This window comes from Emydura macquarii, unplaced genomic scaffold (assembly GCF_026122565.2).
Source record: "Emydura macquarii macquarii isolate MOO-44397 ecotype Brisbane River unplaced genomic scaffold, CSIRO-AGI_Emac_v2 contig_1230, whole genome shotgun sequence".
NCBI lineage: Eukaryota > Metazoa > Chordata > Testudines > Chelidae > Emydura > Emydura macquarii.
Window position 1 is genome coordinate 1,327,687 of NW_027131367.1, and position 18,634 is coordinate 1,346,320.

Consider the following 18,634-nt stretch of genomic DNA (forward strand, 5'->3'; position numbering starts at 1 on the left):
ATGAAGGCAAGCACACATTCTGTAGTGTTTATGCCACAGGGTAAAATCTCTCTGCAATTAACCCTTCTCAGTCCATGCCACCTCTCCGTTTCCCTTTTCTCCACCCAGCAAGCTAGCTGGCTTTCGCCTGCCCCACAGCAACGTTTGCTCGAGAACAAAGTCAAAGAGCAGAGGCACAGGACCTGACACTGAGGTTGAAATCCCTCTCTGCAAAGGGATCAGCACAAGGCCCAGCGCCACACAAGTCCCTCTCCAACTCTGCTGAGTCAGTGCATGATTGTATCGTCACTCTTACCTGTTCTCTCCACCCCCATCAGCACAGCCAGGAATTCAGGAAGCGGCGGGTACACATCCCTAGAGCCCTGCAGATTCAAAAATATGGATCTGCATCTGATCAATTTACATCTGACCCATCATCTGCAGTCTCTCTTCTATGGCATCCAAGGCACCCACAGCTCTGGGCCCCCCAATCAGCTGTTTGTAGGCCAGCCCTGCTGCAGCCGCTGCCACTGATCAGCTGTTATGGGGGCCAGGCCCCGCAGGCAACTGCCAAACAGCTGATTGGTGGGGCCCCATGAAACAGCTGTTTAGCAGCTTGCAGGGGGAGCTGTGTGTGATGTTCACCCCCTGCCATTTGGACTGGTGTGTAGCTGGATCACACCAATCCCTCACTCCTGGGCCCCGACTTATTCTGCTTTATTGTGTTGACCACCCACTCCTGGGTCAGCCCACCCCCAGCCTCCTGTGAATAACTGATCCCTGACCTAGTGAAGGAGCACTTTTGGCCAGCCGCTTATGGGACTGACTCCCAGCAAACACCCACTGTCCCAGATGCAACCCCGGAAACTGCTGTCTTACAGCGTTCAGTGCTGTACACTGCACCCTGCAAGCTCATTACATTTGTCCTTCAATTTATCAAAGAAATTGATATGCACCAGCTCTGTAACTCCAGGTGAAATCTCTACACGCACTCAATCCACATGTACTCCTCTAGATAAAGCAAACAAATAAGCTTATTGACTAGAGCAAGATTTTAAGTGATTATAAATCAGATTAATATGAATTAAGGATTTGATCACAATTAATTAAAAGAATAAATCGCATCCTAAACTAAACTTAACACTTCAGTAGCCTTTCAGTCCTTGATGTTAGCTTACACACAGGCTGGCTGAGATGACTCCTGCAGCCAGGCCCTCCTTCCTCCCACCCCCGTGGACAGTCTGTCAGTGTCCTTGATGTTGCATTGCAGATGGAGTCCAAGGGAGAGCTCCCGAGGAAGATGCCTCTGCTTTTAACAAGTTTCCTCGACACCCCTTGGGGTCAGGTGATAGGCCATGTCCGGCAATGGGCATGATTTCCTTCATTTGAGTCAAATGAGCTGTCGCCTTCTCAGGCGCTCAAGCCAGTCCATTGTTCCTGTATGCATGCCTTTGCAAAGCATGAACCCTCACTTTGCTTGGATCTATTCAAACTATGTGAGACATACCTTTGGGGATATTACATGGCAGAATTTCATATCTGTACATATGTGACATTGCAGGAAACATACTACCATACCAATAATGTTCAGTACGCCATGAGCATTCCAGAAACACCTTACACGACACACTTTGCATTAGACCATACACAGTTACACTATAAAGGTGAACATGAATGATACACAAATCACACCATAAGGGTGTACATGGGGTACAGTGCGTCACAGCCTGCCAAGCAGCTGATGGGCGGCCAGCCCCCAGCCCCAGATCTCAAAGGCGGTGAAGCAGCCTCAATGGCTATGAGTTGCAGACAGCTGCTTCCCCACCTTCGAGATCTGCATCCAATCCACCATCCATAAAAAATGGTCTGTGGATATAAAGCAGATATTTGCAGATTTGCAGGGCTCTACAAATCCTCCAGTGCAGCATACCTGCTAGGACATGAAAATGCAAGGCTCTATCCAAGTGGGAAGCAGTAAGAACAGTGCTATCAAGGAGGCTGGCCTGGTTCCCCTGTGGCAAATTATTTATTAAGTTTTTATCTTAGGTTTAAATTAATTTCACGCTGACAAAAGGTGCCAGATGGACAACACTGGTAAGCAACATTCCTCATTCCCAGGCAGAGCAAAGGCAGCAGCATGGCAAGCTTCCTATATGCTGTCCTGCCAACATGCTTCCCCTTTGCTCACCTGTACGGGAGAGTTCAATCTCCATAGTCCGTCCAGTCCCTCAGCTCTGCTGAGTCTGCTAATAAGTGCTGATTGTGGAGGTAGTTTGCAGAAGATGGACACCTGTCCATAAAGCACTGGGTTGAGATTACGAAGAGACCTCACACAGGAGTCACTATATGGTTGTCTGCATAAGCAGAACGGCAAAACAAGTTACAAAGCTAAACAGATGCACCAATCTCAAAGTACCCTACAAACCAGAGCTCCAGCTTTAGAGAAGGGGGGGACTGCCAGAGGCCTTCCAGAGAGGGGTTCCAAATGGGATCATGTGTACACCAGTAATACAGGAGCTTGATGAGCCATCCAGACACTTCATTCTTCTTTTAAGAAGGTGGTATGCGAACTAACAGTTTGGAAGCCATTGCTCTAAAGCAACATTCTCATGGGAGTCTGTGGCATCATTTCATTACCTCCTGTTGTCTCTTCTAGGTCAATTTTTAGTGCACTGCCTCATGATACTCACCCCCTTTTCCTGAACAAATCCCCATTCACCCCAACAGAAACACAGAACCCCTTTATTTCACTAATTGCATTCAGAGGTCAGTTTCCTCTGTCAGAGTCTGAAGTGTAACTTTGGTTCCAAGTACAAATGCTGAAGAAATATTATTCAGAGATTTTAGGGCCAGAAGGGATCATTACGATTTAGTCTGACCTCCTCTATAACATAGGCCAGAGAACCTCACCCATTAATCTCTGCATCAAGCCCAGAATTTCTGTTTGAGCTACAGTGTCTTCTAGACAGACATTAGTCTTGATTGAAAGGCTTCAGGTGATAGAGAATTCACCATGTCCCTAGGTAGTTTGTTCCAATGGCTATAATTACTCTCACTAGTAAAAACGTTGACTGTATTTGTTGTCTGAGTTTGACTAGCTTCAGTTTCCAGGCACTGGATCTCTTTGGCCTTTCCCACTAAATTAAAGGACCATCTATTGTCAGAAATCTCTCCCTGAACCATCGACTGTCAGAATACATAAAAAATACACAACCACCCATATCTCTCTCCCCCATATACCTCACACAGGTATACTTTTAAGCTCAGTATAAGGCAGCTTTCAGACCTCACATAATTTCTGTAGCTCTTTTCTGACCCCTTTCTACTTTGTCAGCATCCTTTTTGAAGTGTGGAGACTAGAAGTGAACAAAGCTGGTCTCGCTAATGCCATACACAGAAGTCAGCCACGTCTCTCCTCTTACTCACCTATTCTTATCATGGATATGCACTGGACTCATCCTGGACACTCAATGGGCTGCCAGGGGAAGCATTTTCACAGCCCAGGACACCAAATCAAAACCTATGGGCTTGAGAGGATCTGAAAAAGGAGCCCACTCTGGGCATCTGTCTGGGACTTAGTCACTAGGGCTGGACAGATGTCGCTCTCGTGGTGGATGGAGGCTCTGAATCCTTTGTGCTTAAAATATTGGCAATTAAAATATTGCAACTGCAGCTATAGCAAAGAGACAGACAGACAGACATGATTTGTCCTTAGCATCCAGGACCAGGGAGTTAGGAGGGGGAACCAGAGGCACTGGTAGAGAGCCACAGGTCACCTCCTTGCCCCAGTTGCTCTGGCTGTTAGTTTCATAGAGGCAAACTCCCAAATCATCACACCTCACTGGTGAGCTGGATGTCGAGCTGGGGCAACTGTAGCACCAGCAAGACTTCCTCTCTCCTCAGCTTGCTCAAACAACAGATCAGGCTTTTTCAGAATCATCAAACAGCCTGGTAGGAGTGGTGTGAGAGGAGAGGGGGGTATCTCCCCTGGAGACACCTCCTGTTAACATTCCTTGAGAGCACCTGTGTGACACTCACACTATTGCGTATCTGAAAGTTCAACAGAGACATAAAATGCAGCCTCTGCCTCCCCTGCTCAGCCCTTAAAGGCACCCAGCTAAATCCCCTCTGGTCTCCAACAAGTCTGCAATCTCCTAGAATCTCCGCTGCTCCTGGACACTGCAAACTGGGCACTTGCTGAAGAGCTGAGGGAGAGCAAGGGGAGGCTGTGTGCTCTCGGTGATGCTGCTGGCAGGCAGGCTGCACTTCATTCTCACCCACAGACAAAAGTGGTTTCTCCTTGAAGGCAAGCAATGTAATAAAAGCCCCACCAAACCAACACAGACTCCCAGTTCCACTGGATAATCCCCCTGCAAACCAAGTGCATGCAGAGACAATTCTTGTTCACATGCTCATGGAATTAAATCATCCAAGAGCAGACTCTGACTGTGGGACGAGGGGTAGGAGAGAGACACAAAAGGCAGCAGGCCATGGGGATACTCACAGTTTGCCTGGATCCAGACAGCAAATCCCCTGCGATCAGACCTGCCATTTGAAAGAAAGAGACAGAGGGGAAAGGTTTGTGCTGGGAACATTGTGCGGTGCACAGAAATCCCACAAATCCTCCCTTACACTCAAAGATGAAGGAGAAAGCAAACAGCATCCTTCCCGGTTCCAGGTGTGTCTGGCAAGGAGAGGAGCGGGTGACAGAACTTTCTACACTCCAGTCAGATGGGGCACAGTCCCGCGTACATGAGCCCTTATTTCATTCACAGCAGTTCTAGTCACATTCAGCTAGACAAATAGGTTTTGCAAGCCCTGCGATAAATGTGGGTAATTATGGCTGCCTGCATTGGGGGGGGAGGGGGGGACGGACACGACGACAGCCCTGCCCCAGCTCAGGAGGAAGATGCACATCCCAATTCCACTAACACTGGAAATCAGCAGGGAGTATCCCAATGGCAGCAGACTAATTACCAGTGATTTCATTTCCCCCCCCTCACTCTCTCCTCTTTCTGTGGGCTGCTGCATTCTCTCTCCTCCTCACTCCCCCCCCCCCGTCTGTGTGTGCGTGCGCGTGTTTGTGTTTTCAGGCATATGCTGCTGTTAATGGGACTTCTGTCACTTCACCTGCTGGTGGAAATTATTTTCTCTGGGGACCCCTCTCAGTGTCAGAACAGAGACTTTTGACTCTAAATCATCTACGGGGGAACGAGTTGTTGTAGGGAAACGAAAAATGAAAACATCAACTTTCTGGTGGCAACTGTAGTGCTCAATAGTGTCTGGGATGAAGGCTCTGGCAGTGATGACCATGGGGGGAAGGACCCTGGCAGAATCTGGCCTGGCCTGACAACTTGGGGAGCGGGATGGCTCCACGCACACACGCTCAAGGAGAGTGGTGAGGCTGCAATCATTTATTACATCATGTGCATAAAGCCGAGACAATGCAGAAATGAGAATGGCCAAGAGGGTGAGGGGCAGTGGGATGACAGGGAGCCATGTCTTTGGCCAGTATTACATCTGTTAAACAGAGCGGAGAAGGATGGAGATTCCTTATGCGAGTCCCACTGTTAACAGGAAGTGCCAAAGCCACTCCTGTCTCGTGTGTGGCAGAGGGGGCCCTTGGAGCAAGCCGTGGGGGGCACAGTCTCCTCCCTGTATGGGGCAGAGGGAAGCATTATGGGGACAGACCCCTACCATGTAGATGGTGCTTGCCATCTCCAAACACAAACTATTCATCACACTTCCCAGGAAGCATGGAGGTCTTATCCCATTTCACAAAGGCACAAAACAGGGGAGGACTTGCACCAAAGGCCACACAATGAGCTGGAAATAGAAACCAGGAGATCCCTGGCTCGTAGCCCAAGGCTTAGCCCACCAGTCCTTGCTGTATTCCTTCGACTCCACTCTACTATGCCCCTCCCGCGTATACTACACAGCAGTTTTCCCACTGTTATGAGCACTCCTTGAGAGGAGGAACCAGAGAGCTCCTGCACCTTGTCCTGAGGGCAGTGGGGAGGGTGACGCTCTTTGGCCCATCCCTGGGCCCCAGACACTCTCACTGTTTCCCTCCCACCGCCCACACAGGCAGCCCCACCATAATGACCAATGAGAGAAGCAGAATGAAATCTCCACATTTTTCAAAATGATCTGTACATTTAGAACAAGCTTCTATTAAGGTGTCTTTAAAAAGTTTCCATGCAGCTTGCAGGGATTTCATTTTTGGTATTGTACTTTTTAATTTCTGTTTAACTAACTTACTCATTTTTGTGTAATTCCCTTTCTGAAATTAAATGCTACCGTGGAAGGCTGCTTTGGAGTCCCCTACACCCCCCCAGGGATGTTAATTTTTATTATGTTATGGTCACTATTACCAAGCAGTTCAGCTATATTCACCTCTTGGACCAGATCCTGTGCTCCACTCAGGACTAAATCAAGAATTGCCTCTCCTCTCATGGGTTCCAGGACTAGCTGCCCCAAGAAGCAGTTATTAAAGGTGTTAAGAAACTTTATCTCTGCATCCCATCCTGAGGTGACATGTACCCAGTCAATATGGGGATAGTTGAAATCCTTCATTATTATTACTGAGGTTTTTATTTTTATAGCCTTTCTAATCTCCCTGAGCATTTAACAGTCGCTATCACCATCCTGGTCAAGGGGTCAGTAGTAGATTCCTACTGCTAGATTCTTATTATTGAAGCATGAAATTACTATCCACGGAGATTCTAGGGCACAGTTTGGTTCATTTAAGATTTTTATTTCATTTGACTCTGTGCTTTCTTTCACATATAGTGCCACTCCGCCAACAGTATGACCTATTCTGTCCTTCCGACATATTTTTAACCCTGGTATTACTGTGTCCCATTGATTATCCTCATTCCACCTAGTTTCTGTGATGCCTATTATAGCAATATCCTCATTTAATACGAGGCACTCAAGTTTACCCATCTTAGTATTTAGACTTCTAGCATTTGTACATAAGCACTTTAAAAATGTTTTCACTTTTTAGCAGTCTGCCATTATGTGATGTAATTGAATGGGACTCTTTCATTTGACTGTTTTTCATTAGATCCTACCCTTATTTTATCCTCTTCTATCCTCTCCTCCTTACTCAGATATAGAGAATTTCCATTAATAAATTCTCTCCTAAGGCAGGGCTTGACAAACCCAGGGCGCCAGGTTGCCATGGCACCTAGAAATTTAATTCTGGCACCTAGTATTTCTCCAGGGGAAGCGGCCGCCACGCTCCAGCCAGGGCACCCTGCCGCTGGGCCCATGTTGTGAGAGAGGGGTGGTGGGAAGGTGCGGGGCCAGGAGGGGAGAGTGGCTGCCACGCTCTGGCCAGGGTGCCCCGCCACTGGGCCCACGTTGTCTGGCTCCTTAATTTTTGGGTTGGCTCCTAGCTCCAAAGCAAATTTGTCGAGCCCTGCCCTAAGGGATGTCTCTGTCCGAACCACGTGCTCCTCGCACCTGTTGGCTTTCCCCCAGCCCTTAGTTTAAAAACTGCTCTACGACCTTTTTAATTTTATGTGCCAGCAATCTGGTTCCATTTTGGTTTAGGTGGAGCCTGTCCTTCCTGTATAGGCTCCTCCTTTCCCAAAAGGTTCCCCAGTTCCTAATAAAACTAAATCCCTCCTTCCTGCACCATCATCTCATCCATTGAAACCCTGCTGTTCTGCCTGTCTAACTGGCTCTGTGTATTGAACTGGAAGCATTTCAGAGAATGTTACCACGGAGGTCCTGGACTTCAATCTCTTATCTACCAGCCTAAATTTGGCCTCCAGAACCTCTTTCCTATCCTTCCCTATGTCACCTGTATCTACATGTACCATGACCACCAGCTCGTCCCCAGCACTACAAACAAGTCTGTCTAGATGTCTCAAGAGATCTGCAACCTTTGCACCCAGAAAACAAGTCACCATATGGTTCTCCCAGTCATCACAAACCCAGCTATCTATGTTTCTAATGATTGAGTCCCCCCATTACTATTACTCGTCTTCTCCTAATAACTGGAGTTCCTTCCCCCAGAGAGGTACCCTCAGTGGGAGAGTATACCAGGACATCATCTGAAAGGAGGGTCCCAACTATGGGATTGTTTCCTTCCGCTACAGTTTGAGGTTCTCCTTCCCTGAGACTTTCATCCTCCTCAACAGTACAGAGGCTGTCATAACCAGAGAACTGGTTTTAAACAGTTTCCGAAAATTCCTCTGGTGACTAAATCATGGCTTGCAGGAGGCAGTCCTGGCTCCGCATGTTCTGGGAGAAGCAAGCACCTAGAAAGGGAGCTCTTACAGTATGTATCACACCAGGTAAGCCTGGAGAGGATCCCCCGAGCCTGCCTGGCACTCGAAAAGCACTGGCCAAGTCACACAGACACATGCCCGGCCCACACAGGTCTTTGTATAATGGAGGTACAACATACAAACAGGTATGCTGCATGCACTGGTGTGGCTTGGCTGTGTAGGTACTTATGGCACTCCTCACCACAGCATCCAAGGGCCTTCCTGGACCATATATGAGCCCTGTCCATAGATCTGTGTGTGGCATATACAGGGACTCGCCAAAAGGGTGCCGCTCAGGGGTGCTACATGCTCCAGTACTGTGCGACTACACCCCGTTCTGGTACTCTGCAGGTACCAGCAAACTGCATGGTGAGGTCTGCCAGTGACATCTGGTTTTCCGAAGGGCCCATACTTTGGGGGAACACCTAGCCATTTGTTTCACCCCTAATTCAGTATGAGACACCTTTCTGACTGCTCTGTCCAATCAACTCCTTCAGGTCAGCACCCACCCAACTGCCTTCCCTTCCTCTGTCATGAAAGAGCAGCATGTCACTGTTACCTGCGGGCTTGGAAGAATCCAACATGCGCTCAAGTGACAGCTGTCCATTTAAATACTTTAAAAGCAGAGCTTTCATGTCAGTGATTCTCCCTCCCCGTTCTTCCAGAAATACAAAGAGCCCATTACACTAAAAATGTCTGGTAGGAAGGACGGCTGAGGGACAGGAAAGCTTCAGGCTCCTGTGAGCGGCAGCTGCCAGTCAGCGTCACCCTGATCATGTGTGTACTGCGGGGCACTCAGGCCCACGGTCCCACTGACGACTGGGAAGGCTGCACCTTTCTCCACTAAACCGTGCACTGTATTCAAGTGAGTAAAGCCATGCCAGAACTCCATCTAGGCATCCTTTCCTTCCCCCTCCCTCAGCCAGGTAGTGCTTTCTGTCTCTTCCCTTCCAGTGCCTCTCTACACTGACAAACGGACACGGCCTTCAGCATAGGAGACCGATGGGCTGGGCAGGGAGTCCCAGGCTGAAGGCACCTGCAGGCCCTAGCATGGCTGCTGGCACTGCCTTAGAACAACGCTAGGGGACACACGAAGAATGCTTGGTGGGAAAGAAAGCACAGCTTCAGCTGACAACAGCAGCAATGTCTTTCGCTCAGCTTTGGTCCTGCCATAAGGGAGCATGGGCCAGGACTTTCAACGTTTGGGACAGATGATCAGATCTCTCCCCACTTCACAGCTAGCGTAGGGCATCTGTGCAGACATTCATCTTGCCCAGAGTGAAAAAGGGCTTGGGAGAGTGCTGAGCGGATAGAGGGGAGTGATGGGAACAGCAGTGGGAGCTTTGATTTATTTATTAAAAACAAAAATGACACACAAGGGAACTGGCCCCAAGAGAGAAGACTCAGGGTTATCTGGGCAAAACGACACGGCCATGTGCTTTGAACTGGCAAGTGCCCTGAGTCGTCTGTTCTAAGGCGTGGAAGTATGAGCCACCAATGTGCCTCCCCAAGAGAGAGTGGCCCATGTGTAATTCTGGCTTCACTTCACCCTCTTGGCAGCTGGAGAATGGGTTTCCCCTTATTTAGAGAACCCTGATCTACCCCCTGGGGTTTGAACAAAGCAGGAATAAGCTTCTCGATTTACTTAACAATCCACAGTCTGTGTATTTTGCACCTGATCAGAATAGAACTCTCCCTTCTTGGGCTCCAGAACCATCAGTGAGGACTAAAGCCAATGAAAGGGCCCAGCTTCACCTTAAGTATTGCACCCATTATAAAGCCCCCCAGGCTGTAATTCCTCCCCATGCTACCCAGCTGCAGCACTGTTGCTTCCTACCCAGGCAGCAGAGGTTTTCCCAGAAGCCACCAGAGGAGGCTGGGGAAGCGTTTACACCAATATTGTAGTCTCTTGACACAGCGCCATGGGAGAGCTGGTGCTTTATAAACATGCAAGAACACATCTCTGCCCCAAAGAGATTACAATCTGGGCTAGCCAGATGCAGCCCTGGCAAGCAGAACTTGCCTGAGGAGACTGGCATTCGAAGGCTAAGTGGGAGGTGGGGGCATCATACAAAGGGGTTTAAAGGAAGCAAGATAGGGCACTTGGGGTGCAATTCAGCACCAGGCCCTAAGTGCTTAGGTGGGACTTGAGTGGCACCTAGGCCTTGCTCTGCCTTCTGCACAGGGGGCACGTCACCCCCGTAAACATGAAGAGGGAGGAACATGGGTTGGGAGTGACACATCCCTCCAAGTATAGGTGGAGGCAGAACCCAGTTTTGTGCTGGTCTCAAGCACTGTCTGTTCTGCCAATCCCTGCTCTAGGCCGGGCCTGACCTTCCATGTCCCTGCATCATCCTCCCCACCCCTCCTGCCTTTCCATTATTTTAACATTACTGCTCACATTTCCCCGCCATAGAATCCAGGCATGACAAGGTAGAAATTCTGCCTGACGAAGTGTCCCAGGGGCTGCAAAGCAGGAGCCAAGCGTGATATATCACGAGAGAAGGAAGAGACAGCAATCGGCAGAGATGGTCTGTAAATCTTGGCTCTGATGAAGCCGGAGATGAACTGGTTAGTTTCTGAGTGGGAGGGGTAAGCAGCAGAGAGAAGAGACTGATGATGAAAATGCTGCCTGGGGTCTGATCCTGTCCCCAGCACCACGGGCCTTGCTCTCGGTGAGGTAGAGTGGAAGCACACAAGTGGATCATTGATTTTTAATGAAAGCAGGTAACACTGAAAATCTAACACTTACTCTGCGTTTTGCCTCCCTTTTTGCCTGGGTTCTCCCCTCCAGCCCCTACCTGGCTCTGCAACAGGGTAGCAACATTCCCCAGGTGCCAGAGTTGCAACACACAGATGATGCTCTTGAAGGGTCAGCTAGCAGGGGGCCATTTGCCAACCCTGAATTTCTCCGCTAGATACTAAGTCTACACTACCACTTGTGTCGGCAAAACTTCTGTCACTCGGTGTGTGAATATTGCACCCCAGAGTGACATGAGTTATGGCACTTATGCCACTCGCGGGGGTGGTTTTTGTATGCTGACGGGAGAACTCTCTCATTGGCATAGAGCATCTTCACTACAGGCACTGCAGCAACGCAGCTGTATCAGCACAGCTGCAACACTGCAGCGCTGTACTTATAGACTGGGCTGTCCACCCTCCCCCATACACAAAACAGGACTGTGCTTCCTTCCTAACACAGACACTAGGACTGGACCTGCCACTCTGCTCTAGGATAGTGGGACTCTTCCCGCTCTGCATGTCCCCGGAGAATGGGAAATAGTTGCCTTCCCATGCACATATGTGCATGCACAGCGTCTAATAAATCTGTCTCCGTTCACACTTTCCCTCCTGGAAGAAAGCACAAAACAAAAGCTGGATGAGATGCTCTGCCCTGAAATAAGCATTCCTCTTGTACAGCCTAGTGCTGTCTTGTATCTTCAGCAATTTAGCTCTACAGAGGAACTACCTTTTACTTTGCATCAACCAGTCACAACTCTTCCACAGAGCACTCACCCTCCCCACAAAACAAATGACTCCAAGATGTGGCTGGAGTGTCTCTCGCTCCCACAGTCAGAGCACATCCTCAAGCCGTGACAGAACAGAACCACTGCTCTGAGCAGTCTGCACAAACTGATCACTCCTGAAAGTGTTGGTGAAATGCCAGCCACGTGGCTCTTCTGTGTTAATCCAGCATTGACAGGGAACATGCGCTAGTCGTCACAACAAAGGAATGGGAGTTAGGACTCTTGGACCCAGATTTCTGAAGATATTTAGAAGCTGCTTCACTTTCAGCATTGCAACAACTAACTGATTTAGGAGCCAAAAATCTCATTTTCAAAAGGAATTTAAGCATTTAGGAGCCAAAACCCTGTTGACAGTATTTAGGCTCCTAAATCAGTTAGGTACTGCAACGCTGAACTCAGCAACAACTAAATACTTTTTAAAACTGGGCCTTGGTTTCTACTGGCAGCTCAGCCACTAACTCAGTCTGTGCCTCTGTAAATGGAAGAACACTTCCTACCTCCGAGGGAAGCTGGTGTGGCATAATTCACAGCTGTTAAAATGCTTTGAGATCTTATCCACTATAGGATCTAAGCACTGTTCTGGGATGGAAGGGGCTGTAGAAGGGGAAGTTATCATTTCCATTACACCTTTGCCAATGCTGCCTGCATGCCTAAACTGCCACTGCATGCAAGACTAAGGCATTGGGCTGAGGACAGCCAGTCAGACCAGGGCAGGCCAAGAGCCGGGGTCAAGCTTAGTCCAACATTTTCAGGGTTATTTTATTCTTTCTGAATGCACTGCTGCAAGTAAGTCCGCACATCTACCTGCCACATGCAGTATGGCAAAGGCTGCCCCTATCTCCCCATGCTTGCATGATGTCAAAGGAACTCCGCCAGGATCAAGACAGACCAGCTTTCAGGTATCATGCCAGAAAGAGGCAAGGTGAATTGGGGTGGATGCTGGAGCAGCCTCTGCAAAGTGATAGCTGTGTGCAGCAATAAGAATTTGTCAGGCACTTCTCTCCCTGCTGTCAGGCTGCCAGATAAGGGTGTCCAGCTCTGTTATGAAGATTGAATATCAGCTGGGGTGGCCTTATTATTGTCTGCAATTGCGCTAGTGAGTAGAATAAGGCAGGTCTGTGGATGAGATTAAATGCAGGGTCCTGAAATGGGGAAGAGGGTGTGTGTGTGTGTGTTCATGCGTGTGCATGCCTCACCAATGATGTATCACAACGTTTAAATGCAGGATGCAGGCACCATCATGGTTTCATTGACTTAGCTACTTTTTATGAGAAATCTGTTCCAGTCCCTTCACTCTCCCTGGCTGCTGTCACTTCAACAGATGCCAGACCACAAGAAATAATCATGATAAGAAAACTTTGAAGCACAGCTAGTGACTTCTCAGAGAGGTGGGCAGGGGACCCAAGAAAACTTATTTTGCAGGTAGCTCAGTGCTACCTGGAGGACGTAGAGCCTCCATGCTGAAATACTTCAGCCCAACAGTCAGTGTTGCAAAGAGACACTCTCCCCTATCCCCCGCCACCAAATTCTGGGTGTATCTTACTGCTCACAAGACTGAAGGACACACTGCTGTGCTGAGACCTCCATAGCTCCTATACTGCCCACCACCCAGCCTGCAGCATTCTACTGTTCTAGTCCTGGGCCTGATTCAGCTCTGTCAACACATCTCAATCCTACCCTGCAGCAACCTGCTATCCTATCCCTCAGGGCTTCTACCTTGCACCCCACCACTCTGCTGCCCCTCAGTCTGGACCTGCATCCCCCTCGGCTATTCCAGCTCTCGACTCCTCACCAAACTGCTGCTGATGCCCTGTCAATCCCCCTGCTATTCTAGCCCTAGCGGCTCCACACACAGCTCTGTCAACACCCCTCCACCCCTGACATCTGACACTGCAATCTTGAACTCCCACAACTCTGCCACCCACCTCAACTATATCGAAGGATAAGATTTGGTCATGGATAGGGTGACCAGATGTCCCAATTTTATAGGGACAGTCCCGATATTCGGGGCTTTGCTTCATATGGGCACCTATTACCCCCCACCCCCATCCTGATTTTTCACACTTGCTCTCTGATCACCCTATTCCTGGAGGTCATGGATTCCGTGACTTTCAGGGACTTCTGGGGTAGGGCTGGAGCAGCTGTCATCCCCGGCCCACCACCCAAACAGCTGATGGGCCAGCCAACAAGCTGGAACAGTGGGGCTGGAGCAGCTGTAAGCCCCCGCAGCTCTGTCCCCACCCCTCACCCCACCACACACACACCCCCAAGGTATTTTTAGTAACATTCACGGACAGGTTGCAGCTTCCAGGAATTTTTGCTTATTGCCCATGACCTGTCCCTGACTTTTATTAAAAATACCTATGATGGAATCTTAACCTTAATTATGTCCTACACTCCTGTTTGATTCCTTCCAGCCACAGCTTTGCCAATTAACTTCAGTGCTTGCCTACTTAATCCCCTGTTGTTCCAATCAAGAACAACTCTGAAGCAGTCTGGGCCAGTTGGGAAGGTTTTATGTATGAACACAAGGGCTAAGGTCAGAACTAGCAAACTCATTTCACTCATGTCAATGTTTAAGCCCAAGACTTTAACAGTGACAAACTAGATCATTGGTTCAATGCACTCCATGGGACCGTCTCATTCCTCTGTGTCCAGCACTGCTCTAGTCAATTCATAGGTTTTCAGGCCAGAAGGGGCCATTCTGCTAATCTAGTCTGACCTCTTGTATAGCACACGCCAATGAAATATGGATTTAAGTATCCAATAAAACAACATACATGCTAGTGGTGACTAGGCAGCCCTGCCAATTAGCAAGCTGCAGCAGAAATTCACCACCCAAAGCAAAATCAAACTAAGGAAATGCAGGCAGGATAAAGGGGAGATGCAGGCTCTGTCCAGAAGTGTTCCACCCACACTGCATGACTAAATAGGCTTTGCACAATTCAATCTCCTCCAACAGAATATGCAGGAAACTGGCTGCAGCCTGGCACCAGAGCAGGGCAAAGGTCCAAAGGAGGTGGGAACAAGCTGTTTGGATCTGGGTTTACCTGTCTGTGGTTTAGAAAAAGGCCGTTATTCCCACAGAACGTATTTGTTTGGGAGTTCTGTCTCCTCACAAAAACGTGGCCCAGCTGGCGCTGGTAAACGAGGTGCTTAGACCTCGTTGAAACAACCTTTCCAAACCTACTTCTGAAAAAATACAATATGTCAGGGGAAGGAGAATAAACAACTGATCAATCAGTGACAGTGGGAGCTAATCCTCAAAGGAGCATTCTGGCCACAGAGACTCTCTTCTTTTAAACCCCACTCATTACTAGAGAGCCATGCACCGAAAGGTCATCTTCCTGACAGGTCTTTACGAGCCACAGGAAAGGAATACAGGCCCCTGGGAACCGAGGGAGTGAGAACGATGATCCGCATTATCCCAGAAATGTTTCTTTCTATGGTGCACATTTTTGATGGTGGTTCAGAGTCCAGACTTATCTTGATCTGACACTGAAACTTCACGCAGTCAAGGAAAGGCAAATGAGATGTTGCCAGCTATTCATCTCTCAGAAAGGACTGGATAAACCTGCCTCTTTCATGGGCCTTCAAACATTCACAGAGCTGCATCCCTCGTGCCCAGCTAGTGCCCTGATGAAAGCTCCCAGCGCCACAGCAAAAGACATGAAGCATCTCCTAGGCCTGAACAAACCCTGACATCTCCTCAGCCAGAGGGCAGGGGAGAGATTTGGATAGCAAGCAAGAGCAGGAGTGGAAAGTGTTTGCTCCCCCAGCTGCAGCGTGAAGCAGCAGCAGGCGACTAAGGTGCATGGCTGGAAGACGAGACCATCCATGGGCCTCTTCTATTCGCACATTTCATGCAGCATTTCCTACCTCTGAAGGAATCAAACAGCATTCCTAGCCGCTCTGCACTTACTAACGTAACCGATCCATGGGCCAGTCCGGCCTGGTGGGGTGGGGGTAAGAGAGGGCAGACAACACAGTTCTCACCTGGGCACAGGTGGGGTCTCCTTTGTGGCCTTGGGGAAGAACTGCAGGGAGAAGTCAGCCAGAGACTCCAACCCAGGAGAGCAGGAAACAGGGACCTTCGGACATTCAGAGAATTTCGTACAGTTTTTACTGGACTTTTTCTACCCTGTGCTGATTGGCTGCTCCAGCGTTCCTCTTCCCTCAGAGTCTCTTCACTTCAGATTCACTCCACACCTGCTCCCTTACCTCTTCTCCCCTGCCCTGCCGCCTTCACCCACACCCTTCACTTTCCTTTCCATTTAGTGTCTCTCTGTCTAACTAAACACATCCCAATAAATACACTGAATTACATTAAAAAATACTGGCACTTAGACACCATTTGTTGCTGTGTCAGGGCATCCCTTCTCCCACCCTGGGTCTGGTCTATATAGACTACAAGGGACCATCTACTACTCTGTGTTTGTACAAGGCCTAGTACAATGGGGCCCTATTCTTGGCTAGTCCTTACACACTACTGTAAATCATCATCATCAAAAACAACACCACTTGCAAACACACGAACAGTGTGGTACTGGGCATGTTTCCTCATCTCTAAACTGAGCATGTGAACACCCCCAGGCAGGACGGGGCCAGTGCATTAGCTCACACAGCTATTGCAAACTTGCTGCCTTGCATTTTTCCACTGGGGCATTTGGAGGCTTTTTATATCATGTGCCCTGTGGGACAGAAGTAAGTGTGCCAAGGGCGCAGAAATCACTTTCCCAGCAGGCTGAGCAAACGGTCAAGCACTCAGCAAGGAAAAGGGGCACCTACATGCCAAATACATTTTCACCCCATCCTCTCCCTCCTCACTCCATACCACACAGCCAGTGGCAGCTGCGGCTGCACCTCCTGTCCTGGAAGCAAGGTCGTAGCAAAACTTTGCATAATTGCCAATTAGCTCAATATTCATCCGGTTAAACGTGCACATGTAGCTGCTGGTATCGCGGACACCCCAGCCTCACACACACCCACACCCACAGGGGAGAGGAGCCCCTCCTGGTCACTCATTGACAGCATGGGCTGGGGGCAGGAGGCACACCAACTACCACATTAGGGCAAGAGCAGCAGCGCCAGTGGAGCCAGGAGAAACCATGACAAAGAGGCAGTGGAAGGGTTAAAGCCATGAATCAGTGCACCCATGTGCCCTATCCCCCAGCAGGCTGTCACCCTGCCATTATTCTGCAAGGTCAGCACACTTCCACTATACAGCCAGCCCGCTTGTTAATTAACCACTCATTAGGCTAATCACAGCTTTCTCATTTCCCATGGGGAGGGGGAAGAGGGAGGGAGATGTTAGCACAACAAAAGGCCGGGCCCAAAATGCAACTGAAGTCCTGGGAGACAGGAAATTCCCCACACCCACCAATCACACAGGAGCAGCAGTGCCCACCCCTCCCAACACCCATGCCTGGGTATTCACAAACCTCTCCCACTCCCAGCACTGCACAGGGCAGGGGCAGATGAAGCCTTTGCAACGAAACCCTAATAAGGGAGCCCCCTTGGAGGGGTCCCCTTGCAGCTACCAGCCCCCTCAGTGCTCTGGCAAGCCCCACAAGGCAGGTGCAGAGCAGCTGGAGCCTGATTGCCCTGCAGCAAGGAACTGGCAGGTCCCCAGCTGTGTATGCAGCTGCCAGAGCCTCCAGGTGCCATCTCAGGGGCCACAGGAGGGCATGTGGCCCCTCCACACAGAGCCATGTTTTGGGGCCTCCTGCCCCAGTGTTTCCCTTGCGGGCTGGGATGCGCATGTCTCGTCGCCAGTCCCCTGCAAATGGGAGTCTTCCATGTCACGTCTGTTATTTATCGTCCCGGCCACAGAGCTGCCCGGCCCTGCTGCCTTCACACTTTTTCAATAAACTCGTCTCGTATTTAAAAAAAAAAGACGAGAATTGGAGGAGGAGAATAGGCAAGGGCAAGGCGATGCACTCATACCTTTAGAGCAAAGAGAACCAGAATCTGCTGTTCGAAAGTGGAACTAGCAATCTGTGTGCCTGAAATTCCCCAACCCATTTGCTGTATCTATTCTGCTGGTTTTTGTCTTCTAGAAACTCTTTGGAAAAAAATCCACAACATCTGATGCAGCATCACCTACCCTCCTGATCACAATTGCCTTCTCCCATGTCACAGCCACAGCTTTCCTCTTCTAAACCCAATCACCTCCCCTGATTTCTTCCCCTCACAATACAAACATGCCTTGGTCTCTTCCACTATAAGAACCACCCTGACTTATGCTCCCCACTGCACCAATTAGCACCCTATCTCAGCCTGCAAGTCCACAACCACTGCTACCTTGTCTCCCCCACTCCCACCCCAGCCTGTTTGTGGGTCTCACCCAGCTGTTATGTCTTGTCTTTCAGACTAAGTTCTCCGGTGCAGGGACAAACATTTACCATGTCTGCGCAGTACTCAGCACCAACGATTAAGTTGGTCTCCAGGTACCACCTCAATACACACATCTAACAAATACTAACTTGTGAGTCAGGGACTGTCTTCTCTCTCTGTATAGCACCATGCACAGTAGCCCCCAGGCACAGTCAGCTGTGCACACAAGCACCACCATGGGCAGGCAAGCGTGTGCACTCACACCTCTACACCACACACATGCACAAGTCCATTCAGAATAATTAGTTTTAGCTTCCTTGTTGGCACTGGAGGCACCCATTGGTGTTTTCCAAATCAATAGTCTCTGCTGTCAAGGAAGGATTTTGGGGGTGGCCTGGTTGTGAAAGGTGTGAGAAGTGAGGGGTGTGCCATTGTGCAGTGAGTGTGTGGACTGAGAGGGTGAAGGGAATGGAATGCCCTTCCCAGCTGCAAGCGCAGCGGCTCAGTCCT

General features: G+C 49.4%; 1 protein-coding gene across 8 annotated transcripts in view; it reads right to left on the minus strand.

Moving 5' to 3' along the window:
* The window catches only part of RBFOX3 (RNA binding fox-1 homolog 3), a 293,920-nt gene that overhangs the window by 176,646 nt on the left and 98,640 nt on the right, over positions 1 to 18,634 (minus strand). For 4 of the 8 annotated variants that reach the window (XM_067547198.1, XM_067547195.1, XM_067547197.1 and 1 more), the window contains one exon: positions 4,484 to 4,524. The exons of the other annotated variants lie outside the window; for them this stretch is intronic. The gene's annotated coding sequence lies outside the window, so the exon portion shown is untranslated. The remainder of the gene's footprint in view (positions 1 to 4,483; positions 4,525 to 18,634) is intronic. 8 annotated transcript variants of the gene reach the window in all.